General features: G+C 36.3%; 1 protein-coding gene across 2 annotated transcripts in view; it reads right to left on the bottom strand.

Annotated features, from left to right (window-relative positions):
* The window catches only part of KLHL3 (kelch like family member 3), a 175,258-nt gene that overhangs the window by 93,980 nt on the left and 65,644 nt on the right, over positions 1–15,634 (bottom strand). The gene's annotated exons all lie outside the window — the stretch shown is intronic.

The following is a 15,634-nucleotide window of genomic DNA, read 5'->3' as shown; positions in this document are numbered from 1 at the left end:
GGTCACCACTTTGTTTAAGCCTTTGCATTTAACAGCACAGAAGAAAATAGAACAGAAAGTACCCAGTTTTCATTTTCCACTGTTCAGTGTAATTAATAATAGAGTTTCAGAAAAGTGTCACTGTGACCTTCCTACTTTATTAAATTCAGAGTGTAAATTTGTATAACTGTAGCCATCTATCTCCATAGCTCTCTGAAGCAAAACTAGGCCAAAACCCTTTTGCTGCTAAATCATGATGAGAGGCTAAAGCTGAAATGGGGAATGGGATTGTCTCTCCTTATGCAGAAATGACAGGAATGGCTGTGACAAAGTAAAACATATTCACTATGACTAAAGTACTTACTAAACATCACTTTTGTGTGTGAAAGCAAATGGAATAGTCCCAATGATCTGCTGACAATCTCACCTCTGAAAAGATTGCACCTCTCCCAGAACAACCAAGAACACCTCTGCAAGATAACCAGCAGGAACAGCTATGCTTAAGGAGCATCCCCACCGTGAAATGGGAGAAAAGTTTAATATAAACTCTCCTAAGGAGCCTGAGGTGATCAAGCAGACTTACTAGCCATATGGCAATACTAGTCACAATTTGTGGTGTGTCTCAGTTTCTTCAAATAATAGATTGAAGATAATAAATAACCAAACAACAATCAAAATCAAATAATCAAAAAATCAAAGAAAAAAATCAAACCTACCTCACAAGATTGTATGGAGAAAGGAATTTTTAGGTTTTAAAGAGCAGTAGAAATGGAAGTTACAAACTATTGCCACAATAGAGAAAGTACAGGCAGCCCCATGTGAAAAACACTGGAAGAAACAAAGGTTTTGCTTCCCATTAGGAAAGTAGTGTTGCAATGGGAGAGCAGGTTTGATAGGTAAGAAATTATCTGGACACTGAATTGGTTTTTCAAAGGAAAAGTCTTTATTATCATATAAAGCAAGTCAGGATTAAGCAGTATCAGGGCACTAGTTGGTCTTAAGGGGTACTCCAGGCTGGATTTTTTTTTTTTTTTTTGTATAAACATATTTATACAATTATCTTGCTGCACAAGAAAAATCAGATAAAAAAAAAAGAAAGTAAATGAGTAAGAAAACAAAATCCAAGTGAACAACAACAAAAAGAGTGAGAATGTTATGTTGTGATCCACATTCAGTTCCAACAGTCCTCTCTCTGGGTGTAGATGGCTCTCTTCATCACAAGATCATTGAAACTGGCATCAATCATCTCATTGTTGGAAAGAGTCACATTCATCAGAATTGATGAATTCTGATCAATCATATAAGATTGATGTTGCCATGCACAATGATTTCCTGGTTCTGATCATTTCACTTCAGGCTGGGTATTTTATAAGGAAAGGTAGGGGTAAAGGTCGGGGAGAGATGTTTATTCTTTGGTCATTGGTTAGACCCTCTCCAGGAAGACGTTTACTTCTTAACCACTGGCCAAATTTTGAAAAAAACAAAGAATAGAAACATGTATCAGGACCTAAGTTTCCTGATATAGGGTCTGTAATATTAGTTCAGTTTTCTGGAGGTCTCTGGGGCAGCCTTCTTTTCAGTTCACTAATCACCACAAAAGTAGCCAGGGGTTAAAGTCCAAATCCTTTATTAACTCCTCCAAAGTCTTGTTTCTTTGCCTGGGGCTTCAGCTAGCTTTTTGTAGAGGCCTTCGGAGTCTTGGTTTCAGTGGAGAAGCTAAAGAAGACAGGCTTCCACCAAGGTGGTGTGAAATGGGATGAATGAATCTGAGTCCAAGGGCTTCCAATCCGCTTGTCTTCCCTAGCTCTGAATCCAAGCTCTCTCAGTCCCCCAGGAGAGCCACCAGGAACCTGACTGAAGGTGGAAAATGAATCTTTCTCCTTGGCTCCAAGAGCTTGGCTTATATGTTCTACACTGAGTATAAACCAATCATTATATTACTAGGAAACCATTATTTGTTGTAAGATTAAATCAATCATACTGAACTTAGAGAACTATTAAATACCATGCTAAACTAGATAACCATTGTCTCATCAGTTCCACTTAATACCTTGTTAGAATCCTTGTTTCAAATTCAAAGTCTGTCTACTAGGACCCAAGCTCCTTGCACCTGAGTGTATGGTTAACCATGTCCTGTTTACCACACCTAAGCCTCCTACACCTATCCTGGTGGGCAACAACAACTTGTGTCTAGTAGAATGAATTATGAATTTAAAAAGCACAAGACCTGGACTCTAATTCCAACACTTAGTAGCTAGATAGCCATGACCAAGGCATCATTTTGGTATAGAGGGACAAAAAGTGAAATTGAAGTAAGAGGCCATGAGTACGAAGTTCTTTCCAACTCGGAGATTTTTTAATTCTGTGAAAACACACCATAAACTGAAATCCTATACAAATATGAGGTACTATGATGAGGAGAAAACACCAAATTCAGTTAGCTATTTCTCTTAGCATACAAAGGGGAAATTTCCAGCAAGAATTAAGACTCCCTAGAATCCTAGCCAATTAAATTATCTTAAGAGGGCAGATGCCCAGTTAGATGTTGCTGCTCCATGTCCTTGAGATTAAGGCAACAACTGGAATACCAATATTCTCTACATGAAAATGTCCACCAAATCCTCCCTTACCTCACATTCTATATATGAGCTCATAAAATAAATCAAGAAATCCATAATTAATCCCCTTTACAACATCAAAATCTTAAAGAAGTTTCTCATACTTTTTTTCTGAAGAGAAGTCATTTTATTTTTGGCTTACTGCTTCTTGCCAAAGTTTATTCTGGTAAAATCTTTATATGTATTCATAAATAGGTTTATATAGAGGTAACTAAAAGAAGTATGCAATTTCTATATAAGCTCTCAAAGACAACAAATAACAGGTATAGAAAATCCTATATTTCACTCCATAAAAAATGCATTAGGCACTTAAAAAAACTTTCAGAAGTCCATAAACAGAAACACAAAACCACATTTAATATTTGTATGGAAGAGTTAATTATAAAGAACTCTTTCCCCACTAGTGGAGGATACAAAAAATTATTCCTTTCTCCTCAATTAGCTAATCTAGTTCATTATAAAGGCAGCTAAGTGACACTAGGCCTGGAGCTAAGAAGACTTTGAGTTCAAAATCAACTTCTAATGCTTACCAGCTATGGGGCTGTCTGCCTTCCTCAGTTTCCTTAAGTGCTAAATGGGGATAATAATAGCACCTACCTCCCATGGTAACTATGATCATAAAATAAGATAATATTTGTAGGGGCACCTAGTTGGTACAGTGGATAGAGCACCAACCCTTTAATCAAGAGGACCTGAGTTCAAATCTGGTCTCAGATATTAAACACTTCCTAGCTGTGTGACCCTGGGCAAGTCACTTAACCCCAAATACCTCAGTGGAAAAAAAAAAAAAGATAATATTTATAAATCACTTAAAATATCTGACACAAGAAAGTGCTTAATAAACGCTTGTGTCCTTCCTACTACAAGCACAGTTGAGACTTTCCTACTTACGCTTTCAGTCCCACAAACTTTAATGTGCAAATAATACTAGGCACATATATTCAGTAACACTAAGATCCCCAGCTCTTCATGACATGGAGGCAAGACAAGTCTAGAAAGAGATAATAATAAATGCTTGAGTACCTTCCTCTTTTCCCACTAATGTCTTTAATAAAGAGAAGTGACAAACAGGAAGAAGTAAAGAAGGAAGGGAAATACATATTAAGCCATTAAAATAAATATAAAATAAAATACTAAAATAAAAAATTTGGATGTTAAATAACTTGTCAGCATGGTAAAAAGGACTTTAGGAGACCCACATTCAATTTCCCATTATACCCAAGAAGAATGTAAGTTTTTGCAGGGGGGCACTCTAGTTTTTGTCTTTTTAGTGCCTAGAAAAGTATTTTAAATTTTGAATGGAATAATGGAATGAATAAATAAAAGAATAAAAAACATTTGTTAGGCATTTCATATGTGCAAAGCATTATAAGACTAAGCTAAATGTTTATTAAATTGAACTGCTACAAATTCACTATGTAATCTTAGAAAGTCATAGCTTCTCTGTTTTTGATGAGTGTGCGTAACAGAGAACACATTACTTCCTAAGAGAGGCCTTTTCTTTTTCAGGTGAGTTTTCTTCATACCAAACTCAAAATTTGCCTCCTAATTTTTTCTAATTGGTGTTATTTTGGCTCTCTGAGATTGTACAAAATATTTCATCCTTCTTCCATGGTACAAGAAAGTGGGATTCTTCCTAAGATGGTTTAAACCCATTCAAGACGCAGAGGCAAGAACCTGTATTAAATGACTTATTGTAGCCAGCAAGTTGGTTTTTCTGGGTTTTTATTGTTGTTGTTGTTTTATAATATCATGTCTAGTGGGTAGCACTAACAACTAGGGAAAAGAAAAAGGCTGCAGGTAACTTTTATGAGTAAATCATCTGCCTACATCATACAGCTCACAGTTAAAGCATTTGTAGAATCATTCTTCAGATGAACCCACACTGCTCTCCATTCGGTGAGTTAGCTGCACACACCAGAAAAACATACTTCTTGTTCCAGAACTGAATTTGACGTTCTGTATTCACCAGCTTTGTGACTAAGAAAATGACATTTGAAAGAGGAGTAGGAGAAAGTGATAATGACATTTTTTTTTTTTAATTTTTCATAGTTCACAATCTAAGGCAAATGAGTTCAGAGACTTGAAAAGGAACCGAGCTGTAATCACATATTCCAAAGAGCTCATTAAGCAACAAAAGTCACCAAAAATCCCTAAAGATATGACATGCCAAAGCTTCCTCATTCCTCCTACACATTCTTGTCTCTCACCCATGGCAGATTCATCCTCCTTCCTTTACTTACATTTCTCCCATATGCAACCTCACTCTGAAATCTCGTAAGAAAATTCTTCTTCTTTTCAAGAGGTTCACTCAGGAACGAGAAGCACCCACAGATTTCTGAAGGACCAATGAGGAAAATGGGTTGGATATTCTGAAATCTTTTAGTTCTTCTCCAAAACCCAAGGATCCACATCAAAAGATTGGCTAGCATGAACTAAGTATGGAATAAATTCCCTCAGGGGCAAAGTTTTCTTACCAGCTAAATAGGTACAGTTTTTCCTACAAAGATGGAAATTTGTTTCTATAGGAAACATTCACAGCACAGAACAGAGTAAAACATATTTGTTTTTTCCAGAAATAAGAAAAGAAGATTTTGTGGGGTTAAAGCGTCAATTATCACTTTTAACTTCATTAAACTTCAACACTACAGATCCATAATATGTAGAGGAGATTGGGTAGAACATGTACTGAACTCAACACATCTCCTAGAAATTGGTTTATTAAAAAATAAATCACTAGATATAGAACAAATGAACAATTATTATTAGCAGTTCTAACAAAAGCCAGGAAGTAATAATAAAAGAAAACTTATTCAAAATAATTAGAAAATTCATAAATATTTGGGAATTCAACTATTAAGGCACAAATAAGATTTATATAAATAAAATTTTAAATGCTCGTTATAGATATAATGGAAAATTCAAATAAGTAATACTCATGATTGGGCTATACAAATATGATTAAAATGGTATTTTTTTCAATGAGACAAACAATAACAAAATTTATTTGGAGGAACAAAAGGTCTAGGATCTCAAGGAAAACAAAGAAAAAATAAATGAAGAGAACAAAATTACCAGACTTCAAACTATGTTATAAATCAATAATCATCAAAAAATATTCAATAATAGATGGGGAATATTCACAGAACAGAGCTTAAGGAAATTCATAAGGAAATGCAAACAAGAAAATTTTTAAAGTAACAGTGAATTTATCATATATATGTTTAAAAACAAAATGTAATAGATTTTCATAGATTCATACACAGTTATCTTATTTTTCTGTGTATATGGAAATTCTAGGGTTTTTTTTTTCCCTTTTGGTTGCTTATTACATACAAATAAAAAATTTTAAATGATTGCCCCAGAATTCTTAAGCAAGAAGTAATCATAAAAGAAAAATAGATAATTTCAATCACATAAAATTAAGAGCTTGTGAACAAATAAAAGTAATGAAGATAGGAAAAGAAGTGAAATTTCTGAGTAGGAAAAAATTTTTCATTAAATATCACTAATAACTTTATATCTAATATATGTATCCATGTATTTTATATATATGGGGAGTTAATACAAACATATAAGATCAAGAGCCATTTCCCAAGAAATAAATAGTGAAAGGATATAAACAAACAAGAAGAGATGAAAACTACATATGACAGTATGAAAATGTGTCCTATATCATTAATTATAGAACAATGCAAATTAAAACAGCTAAGGTTTCAGCTCTCAGTGTACCAACTGACAAATGACAAAAAATTAGTATTGGTTAAAGCTGTAGACACTGCTTAAAGGAAGAAAAAGCACTTCTCTTTCTTCTTTGAAGTAGGAAAATATGGTTATGAAACACTGTATTTACTGTCAGACTTTTTTTCTGGTTATACATATATATTAATTTTTTAAATACACATTTCTTTATGAATCATATTGAAAGAGAAAAATAAGAAAAGGGGAAAAAACACAAAAGAGAAAAAAACAGAAAAAAGAAATTAACTTAGCATATGATTATAAATCAATCTTCAAAGTTCTCTTTCTGGAGACAGATGGCATTTTCTATCCAAAGTATATTGGGATTGCCTTGAATCACTAAATCATTGAGAAGAACCAAGTCTTTCATAGTTGCTCATTGCACAATCTTGCTGTTATTGTGTACAATGTATTTCTGGTTCTACTTGTTTCACTCATCATCAATTCATGTAAATCTTTCCAGGCTATTCTAAAATCAGCTTGTTCATCATTTTTTATAAAACACAATTATTCTAGTACCTTCATATATCAAAATTTATTCAGCCATTCCCCAATTGATGGGCATCTCCTCAATTTCTATCTAATACTTTGCCAAGACAAAAATGCTATAAATGTTTGTACTTGTGAGTCCTTTTCCTTTTTTTAATAATCTCTTTGGGACATAGACCTAGTAGTGGTATTGCTGGATCAAATCAAACAGTTTTATATACCCCCCTTTGAGTATAGTTCCAAATTGCTCTCCAAAATGATTGAAAAATATCACAATTCCACTAACAAGGTCCCAAAACTAGTATCCCAGTCTTCCCATACCCCCTCCAACATTTATCATTATTTTTTCCTGTCATTTTAGCCACTCTGAGAGGTGTGTGAGGCAGTCCCTCAGAGTTGTTTTAATTTGCATTTCTCTAATCAAAAGTTTTAGAGTATTTTTCATTTCAACATTTGAAAACTGTCTGTTTATATCCTTTGACCATTTATCAATTGGGGAATGGCTTGTATGCTTATAAATTTGCCACAGTTCTTTATATATTTTAGAAATAAGACCTTTATCAGAAACATTGTCTATAAAAATGTTTTCCCAACTTTGAACTTCCCTTTTAATCTTGTTTCTGTTACTGTCAGACTTAATTTTGTTTAGCTGAATTTTCCAAAATGTTTTTTCTCTCTCTTTTATTCTTTATTGGGGAATAGGAGGCAAATAAGGACTGGTTCTCTGAGGAAGGAAGAAGGAAAAATATATTTGGAAATGAAGGTAATGTTTTTAAAAATCAATTTTTTTATTTAAAGCATATTAAAAAATGTTGACAGGGCTACGAGAAGAGAAACACAAATATATTGTTGGTAGAACTGGGAATTGGCCCCATTATCCTGGATATATTTGGAATTATGCAATTAAAAGTGACTACACTGTTCATTCATATCCTTTGATACTACAACTAGGCAAAAATAGGTTGAGAAAAATACACACACACACACACACTCACACACACATACATCTACTTAGTTCAATGGATAGAGCACTCAACTTGGAGGCTTCAATCCAGCCTCAGACAGTTACTAGCTGTGTGATCCTGGGTAGTCACTTAATCTGTCTGCCTTAGTTTGCTCATCTATAAAATGGATGTAATAATAAACACCTACTTCCTAGAGCTATGTGAAGATCAAATAACATAATATTTTAAAATGAAAATACTATATTGTGAATAAGACATTTTCAAAGCACTATACAAATGTTAAAGCAACATATAAAAGCAAGTTATCATTATTTTCAACTGAAGCATTTTTGTGAAAACAGCAAGAAATTGTAAACAAAGCAGGTACCTCTCAGTTGAGAAGGATTGAATGATTAGGAATGATTACATACGAACACTATGGAATATTTCTGGGTGATAGAAATGAAGATTAGAACCTCAGGAAAGATTTGTATGAACTGGTGCCAAGTGAAAGAAGTAAAATCTAAAGAAAGTATGCACAATTAACGTAATGTTAATTAAAAGATCACTTAAAAGAAGCCAACTGAGCAAGTGAAAATTAAGTACTTGTTCCGAAGAATGGATTATAAAACATACTCCACTTGCTGCTTTGCCTTATTTCAACTTCACAGAATAAAATGCTCCATGCCAGGTACACCCTGGGATTTCTCCCCTTTACATTCTAAGTTCCTTGGGGGCATATCTGTGTTATTAGATTGGACTGGACATCATCATCTTCTCAGCAAAGAGGCAAGGATCTATTAGAAAGAACCAGGAACTATGTCCAGGTTTTTTGTTTATGTTTTTCTTCATTTCATAGTAAAGTTTAATCTGGAATGGGATGAAAAAATGTGGTATATCCAAAAATGATTATTATAAAAAACAAAAATGCTTTAAAATTTTACTTTTAAAAGATAATAATTCCTAATACTCAAATTGCTTGGTGCCCTTTTGCTTTCTTCCCCTTCAAAAGGTCATTTGTTCTCCCTGGGCTTTCTCTAGATGATCTCCAAGAAAACTACTTAGCCCTGATAGTCACACAAAGATCATGAGATTTAGAACTATAAGAGATCTTCGAAATCATCTTGTCTAATTCCCTCCTTTTATAATCCTAAGATCCAGAGAAACTAAGGGGAAAATGAGTGAGGATGTGGGAAGAACACTGGATTTTGAGTAAATGAAACCTGGAGCATTCATTCCACTTCTGGACTTCATTGACTGTAAAATTATCAGCAGGTTATATCAACTGCCTAAGCCCCAGTTTTCTCATTTACAAAACAGATCACAATGTCTACAGGATTTACTTCCTGGTGTTGATTTAAGAATCAAATAAGAAAATAAATGTACTTTATAAAATTTAATGAGGTATACAAATATCAGTTGTTGATATCATCATCATAATTATCTAATGTGCCCCAAAACAATATTGTGCAGTGGCAAAAAATACTAGCTTTGACATCAGAATCTCTAAGCCCACAGACATGGCATCTCTCTGCATCTGGTCCCCCACCTGTAAAATGAGGGAATTAGGCTAAGTGAACTCTAAAGCCATTTCTAGCACTAAGACACTACACATTAAGATGAATATGGAGGTCCCTCCTTTAAATCCTGCACTTTTTCTACCAGGCCTTTCCACTAAGATGAGAAAAGCAGAAAAGGGTAATCCAGGTAATTGAGTTATTGGTTATTTCTGTTCTGGTTAAGTTCAAATTCATAATATAAACAATTATTTTTAAGTTTAAAGTCTCAATGAGCATAAAACATAATTATTAGGTCTGTTGCTATCCATAAGGATCAGAAACTATAGTTAAGATGTATAGATAAGGTAAGTGATAGACTGTACATACAAAACAACCAAATGAGGAAATTCTAGTCCACCAAGAGGACTTAGACTTTGTCTTCATTCTCTTCGGAAAGGCAGACTTTAGACTGGGCTTTTTTCTGGGCACAAAATATGTTCCTTCCCTCCCTAAACATATATTGGAAAGGCACCTTCCAACCCAGGTAAGAACTGCTTAAAAACAGCAAGTGGGAGAGGTGGCAGAGGAGGTGGAAAGAAAGGCAAATGCAAACATCATTCATCCATTCATTCATTTAACAAATATTTATTAACTAAACACTTACTATTTGCAAAACACCTTGCCAGGCAATGAGGAAAATAAAAAATATAGATAAGATTTAACCCTTAACTTCATTAACCTATGTACTAGCAGGATAATAATACTTAATACAGAATACTACTAATAATGTTAATACTAACTAGAATTTATATTGTATTTTAATATTTGCAGAGTATTTAAAACATATTTAATAAGCAAAAGAGAGGAGTGAAAACAGTTATAGTAGGTCTAAGGCAAGAAAGTCCTCATTGTCCCATTGGGATAAATGAAGGACATTCCAGAGAAAGCCAACTACATAACTGCTTTTAATATAAATATAAAAAGTATTCTCCAAAAAGGACTTTCTCCAAAGAGCCAAAGTGGGGCCTAATAATTCAGTAATCCCACAAGTCTAATATTAGAATATTATGAGGAAGTGCTGCTTTTACTGCTTTTGTGATACTGCAGCATCAAGTGCTTTTTTAGATTTTTTTAGATTTTTGATGTCTGGATTGATAGTAGGGAAATAGGTGCAAAAGGAGGCCAGCTGACATACTCTGAAGCTTTCCTGACCTACAGGGATCTGGATTTCATATTTCACAGTCTATCTCCCTACTTGGATCCTATAATTCCTAAGGCCACAGGCTTGTGGGAATCGAAATTAGATCTCTTCACTGCTTAAGAATTCCTGGATGGGTAAAGACTCTCCTCCAGAATTCCTGAATGAAAGAGTCTGGTGTAGCAGAGAAGCAGAAGCAAAGCAAAATAGAGCAACTTCATAGAAAATGTTTTACAAAATTCCAAATAACTCTGGAATCTCCCAGTGACCCAATTTGCCAACAGCAGGGCAGACTGGGTCACACACACTCCTCTAACTCTTCATTCTCTAGTCTGTAAGTATGTTTCAATGCAGAAAGCAAGTCATCAAATCATCCTATTCCTATCAGCCCTGGTTCTTAGTCCCCTCATCCTCTCAGTCCCAGAGGTCTCTATTACTGGTCACTATATATCTATTACTATATAGATATAGATATCTGTGTCCCCTTGAGTTAAACATCTCGAGAATGGGAAAGATCTTCCACAGAGTTAATTTCCATCCATCTCAATACTGCTTCATTTCCTCTTAATCCATTCCATAGAAAGGTCACTGTCCTTAAAAGCCAGAACATTTGACTGTGATTATGACATTTACCACACAAATTAGTATCAATCTCTGACCCATACCCCTCCTCCGGTTATTGGGTCCTAATAGGGCCCTGTTTTCTCTCCCCAGCACTAGAGTGTCATACCAGAACTGCCCAGTAGAAAGTGCTATTGAATCAGGTCTGGCCTTCCTTAAAGAATCGGCAGAAAGGAAGTTTTCTTGCAATCCAGCAACAACAAATTAACTTCTGGATACCAGAAGCAATAGAATGTGCTTTCCCCTCAGCCACAAGAACTAACTAGAATGTCTAAAGTCCCATGACTTTTCCTGGCTTTCTTGAAACTCACAGAGAATGTAAAAGGCATAAAGACAAAGCAATTTGAAGGTGCAAAAAGGGGAAAGGAATCACAATAAGTCTACTCTTAGTTTTTATGTATATAAAAACTAACCTGAGGAGGAAGGTAGAGGCCACAGTGCAATCCTTATTGATAGATGCAAAGTCTAAGAGACAGCTAGGACTCTTATTCCCTCTCATTTAATTATGACATTCCCTGGTTTCAAACTGCCTAATCATTCTAAAAAGCTCTTGCTTTTTAGCTTTTGCTAGCAAGTTAGTGGAGTCCTCCCTGGGTTTGCTAGCCTATGGCTGGAGGGTTTCAGCTCTGCCTGGCTGACTGATGTAAACAACATCTCCCAAGAATTTTAACTGCTGTTTTATTAATGGCCACTTCATTACTATCACACAGAATGGGCTCTGCCAGGGCAGGGGCACCTCCTAATCACCAACCAACAAAATCCACATAAACCCACTCCCTTGCCTCAGAGGTTAAAGATTAAACAGAACCTTGGAAACAAGGATAATGAGTATTGCAGCCTGGCCTAATCCTACCAGCCTACTTAGAAGAAACACTGTGGTCCATTTCCCTGCCCTGGCCAGAACCACAGAGAATGTCAGAAGAGCTGCCTTCCACATTTGGAGAAATACACAGGGAGAGAGAACCAGAGTTTTAAGCTGCTAGGGGCTAAAAGGATACTCATAGAAATTACATAGCAATTAATGATACCCAGAAAAAGAACAGAGGTAGCTGAGGAAAAAAAAGGAAGAAGTCCTAAATTTAAGGCTAAAAGAGACTTTGGAAACCATCTAGGCCAATCCCTTTAGATATCCCACAGAGCCAGAGAGTTGAGAGAATTTATCAGATAGGTGGGATTTTAATTCACTCCCCTTAGTGCTCTAACAGTAATTGGAATGATCTTTCTCATCCTCAATTTGTTTCATTAACAACCCCAAGTCTGTATATTAGGTATTGCTGGGATTCCTGGTTCAGGTCATATTGTTCTGCATTTCCTACCTCAGAATTTTCCTTATAGATTGACCTACAGATGAAAGTTCTATTTCTCAGGCTAGGTGACATAATAGACTGCAATGTATGTAGAAGAAGGTAGTCCTCTACTGAGGCATTCTAAAGTCTAAAGGATTTTCAGAAATTTCTTACTCACTGGAACTACTCCCTGACTGCTTCAGTAAGGTGGGGGGTGCAGTGTGGCAGGAGTGAAGGGGCAAGGTGAGGAATAGGCTTGCATCAGCTATCTTTGGGGGCCTCAGAATGGACTTGACCTAGAATTAAATCACCCTGCTGGACCTCTCTTTATTCTTCAGCACTACAGTGAACTTTTCATGATCAATATCCTAAAACCCTTCTGCTTACAAATCTAAGAAAATGAGTATCTATTGATGGAATTGATTCCATGGCTCCATAATTATATTTATCATTTCTGTCATATTCTGAGCTTTATAAAATATTCTCATAATGCTAGATCTAGAGCTGAAGGAGAACTCACAGCCACTGATTAGTATTCCTTGTTCTCCCATCATCTTGTACTCTACATACAATTATGGTCCTCACAACAACCCTTCAAGGCAGATATAACAGATATGATGATGATTACCATTTTACAGATGATAAAATGGAGACTGAGGTACTCCAAACCTCCCAAAAGAATTCCTTTTCCATTATATGGGAGATACTTCACTGTATTAACTGACTTGAAAGGCAGGCCAAATTTAAAGCCTCAGTGAGCCAACTGATGGAGAAATCCTGGAGTAAAAAGTTCAGTGATGTGACTTGGACTAGTAATCCTCACAAGCTTCTCATTTCTCACTATAAGCAAAAGATCTATTTTGGGGTACTCAATGACATAAATTGTCATTAAGTTTATATAAACTTAATATAAACAAACTGCACATTCTAAGTCCTGCTAGAGTCAATGCTTTATTATTTTAAATATTACTACATGATTTTAAAAGGTTTCATGAACTTGAGAATTACACATGGAATTAAAATATTTAACCTAATTCACTTTCCCTTATTCCAAAACCACTGTACTATCTGTCTCTAAAAGGCAGTGGGGAGGGTGCTCAGAAAGGAGTGAAATAGAGGGTTGATATCACCAATAAAAAGCAAAAAAAAAAAAAATCAAATGCAGGGAAAGAAACTCTATTTCCATTCCAGAAGTTGGAGATTTGCTACAACTGAAAATTTAACCAGAAGAAGAAAAGAAGAGGTAAAGGAAAAAGAGAACTCAGAGGGGTCCTAGCCCCTAAGTTTGGTGATCTCCAACCTGTGGAATTGTTGACTTGATAAATCTAAGGAAAACAAATCAAAAGTCTTAGTCCCTTCATTTGGCATATATACCCAGGCTTCCAGTGAGAGTCAGATTAGACCATCTCCGTGTTCCCTCTGAGTTCTGAAATTCTAAAAATTTTGTCTGAAATCAGAAAATCAATCAATGCCTTTCAATAATATGCTGTTTCCCTGAAGAAACATAGGGGAAGAAAGGGGAAAGGAATCACAATAAGTCTACTCTTAGTCTTCATGTATATGAAAACTAACATGAGGAGGAAGGTAGAGGCCACAGTACAACACTTATTGATAGATGCAAAGTCTAAGAGACAACTTAGAGCTGGAGCAGAATAAGGATTCCCTGATATAGCCCCCAGTTCACAGATGCATGCGCTAATAATGATGTTCACAAGATGATTGTCTCTCATTAAGAATGCCACCAGCCCACATGATTCATGTAGTATAGATAAAATGTCTTTCCTTCAGGTATACAGCAAAGCAAGCAGCAGCTGAGGGAGGACTGTAATGCACTGAGGTTTGAGTTGATGCACTGAGGTCCCAAGTACATGAGGCTAAATAGTAATTGGACTATACTCTATTAATATACATGATTGGATAAAGAATGGTCCCTGCCCACTCTCCGTGCAAGTCCTGATGTGTTGTATAGGAAATGACGATTTTGGTGGGTGAAGGCAGAGAGAGGAACAGGAAGAGAAGCTGGGAGAGATTGGGCCTGGGTTCCATACTCCTAGCTGCTGGTGGTTGTGGCTGCGGGTCTAGCTAGCTTATTGACTCAGCTGCACACATTGCTATCGCCGATTCTCTTCCACCTCCGATCCTTCTTCACTGAGAATAAAGACTGACGATTTTCCCCTAACCTGAATTCCTGACTCCTGCTGATTTAAAAATACACGATCTTCACATTTGGCGCCCAACGGTGGGAACCAAGGACTGAAGAAGTCTCCGGTGACCAGGAACGTGGGTGAGTATTGTTAATAGACAAACAGGGAACTTATTTTCTTAAAAACTAAACCAGTAATTTTTTTTTTTTGGCTAAAATGCTAGCTAAAGACTCTCCATCTCCGCCCCCAACCCCTTCAACCCTTTCAACCCCACCCACTAGTGGTGCTATAGAAAGCATGCTTAAGCTGATAGAAGGACAAGGGCTACTTATAACTTGGGAACAGGTAGCTAGACTTCTGGGTATATTAAACCGCATCTCCCCTTGGTTCGTAGAGCAGGAGCAGATCTCTTGAGAGATCTGGTCCCTGGTTGGACAACAGCTGACTGCATATTACAATGAAAACGGTCCTCATTCAATTTCCATCAAGGTATTTTATTTACACAATATAATTCAGTTAGCATTAAGAAACCCTATCCCTAGAAGAAGGAAAAAACCCATTGCTCAGAGTAGCCAAAGAGGGAGGCCTGATATTAAGGAGGAAGGCAATGAAGAGATTAATGACCATATCCCCACAGGGCATGGAGACTTAAGTGAGCAAGGATGTGGTGACTTTCCACCTCAGGAGGCAGCTTCAGCCCCACCTCAGGAGCAAGTGATTAAGTGATTGAATCTCCTCCATCAACTCCACCCTCCAGGATGGAGGGAGGAGGGTCAGTGGGGGGGGGGGCAGTTTCAGCACTAGCACTTCCCCCCCAGCATCCCCAGTATCCAATTATGAGTATATTACAAGAGGGCTTAATGAAGGCCAAAGAAAAGGGTGTGGACGTCAGGGAGCTCCAGCCACATATCTTTCCTGTAATTTCCCAGTTTAATGCCTCCGGTCAACAAAGTCGAAGATACACCCCTTTTAACATAGAAATCATCAAAGACCTAAAAAAGGCTTGCACTCTTTATGGGGCTACATCAGCTTATGTTAAGATGCTACTACAGAATATGGCTTTTGAAATCTTGACTCCTAATGACTGGAAATCTATAGCAAGGGTATGCCTAGAA

The sequence above is a fragment of the Sarcophilus harrisii genome, chromosome 2, assembly GCF_902635505.1.
Source record: "Sarcophilus harrisii chromosome 2, mSarHar1.11, whole genome shotgun sequence".
In the NCBI taxonomy this organism is placed as follows: Eukaryota; Metazoa; Chordata; class Mammalia; order Dasyuromorphia; family Dasyuridae; genus Sarcophilus; species Sarcophilus harrisii.
Note: the sequence above shows the minus strand (reverse complement) of the source record. Positions and strands in the feature narration are given on the sequence as shown.